We start from the raw sequence: 4,029 nt of genomic DNA, 5'->3' as shown, positions 1-4,029 counted from the left end.
GACACATTGGTTAGGAAATAAAACGCCGGTATATAAATCCCTGCATACACCGTGGACGACTTCGCCTTCGGGGGAAAATCTAGTCGGCGGCTGCTTGCTTTAGTTGCAAGACTTTGCGACTTAAAATTGATCCATATTTAAGGCGCATGGTCAGATTTTGAAAAAAACAAAGGCTTTTAGGTGCGCCTTATAGTGCAGAAAATACGGTACTCATGAAAAGAGCCCTATATGGCTCCCGAGCCATAGGTTCCCTACCCCTGCTATAAAGTATACAGTACCTGTAATTTGATTACGTCATTTTTTTCTGTAACATTTGTATCCTGATTACATGCGTTTCGTTACTCTCCAAGCCTGGAATACACAAACATTGAAAAAAAAAACAGGAAGTGTTATAGCATGCAAACATAGAACACTTCTCGCACAAAACCTCCTTTTCACCTGTATATTTGTGACATCTTTAGCGAAATTCAGCACTTGCCCGGCTTGCAGACGTGGAGCAGGAAAGATGAGGGGTGTTGGAGAGGGGCACTCATCTGCTACAAAAGACACACTTGAGCGTTAATGCTGCTTCGCACACACACCGCCACACACCATTTCACTGGCCCAGGTTGGATTTGGCGACGAGGAAGCAGCATTTGCGCATTAGCGTCATCATTGGCAGGCGAGAGTGCGGGATTCTGCTTCGTTGCCGTTGAAGAGAGTCAAGTCAGCCCTGATAAAAAATGTGCACGGATGAAAACGGGGAAGCGGGATCACGGGAAAATAATAATGGAAGTTGTTAGAGGAATGCAGGTAGTCAGGCTCTCCCTGGTGGCGGTAGAATGAATTGCCAAATCAATACAGTTCAAAGACATAGGGTTGCAATTAGAGGTCGATCGATTGAGTGGACCGATTATCGGCACTGATATTTGGGAATTTAAAGTACAGTGGGACCTCGCTACTTCGCGCTTCGACGTTCGGATTCAGAGCTTTGCTGGCCCAAAAAATAATAATAATAAAATCAAAAAAATTAAAAAAAAGAAAAGAATTTTTTTTTAAGCATTTTTGAAGGGGCATCGCTACTTCGTGGTTCCACGTTCGCGGGTTCAGAGCTTCGCAGGTCTAAAAGATAATAATAAATAAAAAAATATATTTTTTTTTTAAGGGCAGCACGGCGGCGCAGTGGTTAGCGCTTGTGCGGCACAGTTCATGTCATGGGAACCTGTCGTGGGTTCAAATCCAGCTCCAGACTTCCTGTGCGGAGTTTGTATGTTCTCCCCGTGCTTGCGTGGGTTTCCTCCGGGCACTCCGGTTTCCTCCCACATTCCAAAGACATGCATTTCAGGTGAATTGGCCGGTCCAAATTGTCCCTAGGTGTGAATGAGCGAATGAGTTGTCTGTCCCCGTGTGCCCTGCGATTGGCTGGCAACCAGTTCAGGGTGTCCCCTGCCCACTGCCCGGAGATGGCTGGGATGGGCTCCAGCCCCCCCCGCGACCCTAATGAGGATAAGCGGTACGGCTAATGAGATGAGATGAGATGAAAAGAAAAAAAATTTTAAGCATTTTTGTAGGGGCGTCGCTACTTCGTGGTTCCACGTTCGCGGGTTCAGAGCTTCGCAGGTCTAAAAAATAATAATAAATAAAAATATATATATATTTTTAAGCATTTTTGAAGGGGCGTCGCTACTTCGTGGTTCCACGTTCGCGGGTTCAGAGCTTCGCAGGTCTAAATAATAATAATAATAATAAAATTAAAAAAATCTAAAAAAAAATTTAAGCATTTTTGAAGGGGCGTCGCTACTTCGTGGTTCCACGTTCGCGGGTTCAGAGCTTCGCAGGTCTAGAAAAAAAAAAAAATGCGGGTGGTTTTGGTCCCCATTAACCGGGTCTAAAAAAATAAAAGAAAAAAATTTTTTTTTTGAGGTGCGCCGCTACTTCGCGGATTTTCACTTATCGCGGGTGGTTTTGGTCCCCATTAACCACGATAACCGAGGTCCCACTGTATGCATCAACCAAATAAAAGATATCTTTTGGACAAGTGTCTCTTTACCGTCTCATCAACCAGTTGTCGACCAAATGCTGATTTATGGACGTTGGGTCATTAAAGGTAGACCAAATTTTGTCCAAAAAATAGTCGCCACTGTCTGTTTTTCTCATGTGGTTCAGAAAAAGCGCTTGTAAATGTCATGATTACTGATGTGACTCAGCTGTGCCCGCTCTTTCGGCGCCAAAAGCCACAGGTTCTGATTGGCTCCCTGTCAGTAATTGAACCCAGCCCTGTCTGTCCCCTTTTGACAGTCCGTCTGCAAACCTCAGTGTATAATAGGCAATCCTTTTTCGACCCTGACTCCCACCTGTCCTGTTTTTGCTCCCGTCTGTCTCCGGCTATGACCCATTTTGATCCTGACCACGTCTGCTCTCCCGTCCCGGCTTACGACCTTTTTTGTCCCCCGACTACATCTACTCTCACGTTCCAGCTTACGACTCTTTTCCGACCCCAACCACGCATTGCTCTCCCATTCCCGGCTACCGACCAGTTTTTCCGTCCCTGACACTGCCATCGCTCGCTACGGAAGATCCACTTCCGTGTTCGGATCACAATCAGAGTACGAGAGTGACTTTCTTCCCGCGTCCAGTGAGCATCAGATCGCGAGCGCTGCCCTTCCTCTTTCAACAAAATTGTGAAAAAAACGTTATGCGATTGGGTCTGCTCTGTGTGCTGGTCATGACAGAAAAAACGTCTTATAGGACAAAAAATATAATTTTTTAATGTATTTTTAACCAAGCGATGACTTATTCCGGCTTTTCTCCATTTAGCGCATTTTCCGTATCTGAGAACTATTTGGTGTGTTAAAATATTCTGAAACCAAACTTGAGTTTAAAATCGGGTTGGTCAAATTTGATTTTTTTTCCAAAAATAGTCATTGTTTGACTTCATTTTATATGGTCCGAATCAAGCCCCCCAAAAATCAGTCTACTCAACCATACTGTATCTCCGTCTTTTGGACAAAACCATGTTATCTTTTGTCTCTCCAACCTAGGGACGATTTTTTTCCAGCTTCTCTTTTTAACTTTTTCCGTATCTGATAAAAAACAAATTTTGTCCCAAAATAGTTTGTCTAATACAGTCCAAGTTGAGCCCCCCAAAATCAGAATACTCATCCATTTAACTACGTATTTTGGACAAAACCATGTTTTTTGTCTTTCCAACCAAGGGACGATTTTTTTCCCCCGGCTCCTTTTTCACACTTTTTCCGTATCTGGGAGACGTTTGGGTAGTGAACACATAAAATAAATTTTTGTCCCAAACTAGTTTGTCTAATGCAGTCCAAATTTAGCCGCCAAAAAACAAGTCTACTCAACCACATACTGTAACTCGTCTTTTGGACAAAACCATGTTATCTTTTGTCTTTCCAACCGAGGGACACATTTTTTCCAGCTTCTCTTTTTCCGTATCTGAGAGATGTGAAGCAAATATTGTCCCACAAGTTTGTCTAATGCGGTCCAGGTTTAACGTCTTGAAAAATACTTCTCTACCAGCTCTGACCAACTTCAGCTTGGGAGCAAGAGGTCACAGGTTTGATTCCCAGCTTTTCCGTGTTACATGTCAAAGTGTCCTTGGACAAGACACTGAATCCCTAATGCCTGGAATTGCAGGTAGTTAGTTGCCTTGCATTGCTGACACTGCTAATGGTTTAATTACTGTGTAAAAGGGAAAAGTGTGAAGTAGATTGTAAAGCAGTTTGGGAGGTCTTCATTGACTTGAAAAAACGCGATATAAATGCAGACCGGGCAATTTTTTGCCCCTCGGTTCTGAAAATTAGTTTTTCTCAACTTTCACTTTTGAACTAAATTGAGACGTCTTTTGGACAAAACCTTGGCGACTTTCAAATATTTTGTCAACCAAAGGCTAATGTATGAACGTTCAAAATTGGGTCGTCCAAAGTAGACCAATTTTTGTTTTGGTTGTTTACTGTGTCCAATGTGGTCCTGAATAAGCCCAGAAAAAGCTTTTTTTTAGAACCAAATAAAGATGTCTTTTGGACAAAA

Source organism: Urocampus carinirostris, chromosome 14, assembly GCF_059441175.1.
Source record: "Urocampus carinirostris isolate Australia breed hairy pipefish chromosome 14, RoL_Ucar_1.0, whole genome shotgun sequence".
Taxonomy (NCBI): domain Eukaryota; kingdom Metazoa; phylum Chordata; class Actinopteri; order Syngnathiformes; family Syngnathidae; genus Urocampus; species Urocampus carinirostris.
The sequence above is the reverse complement of the archived record's forward strand: the minus strand, read 5'-3'. Positions refer to the sequence as shown.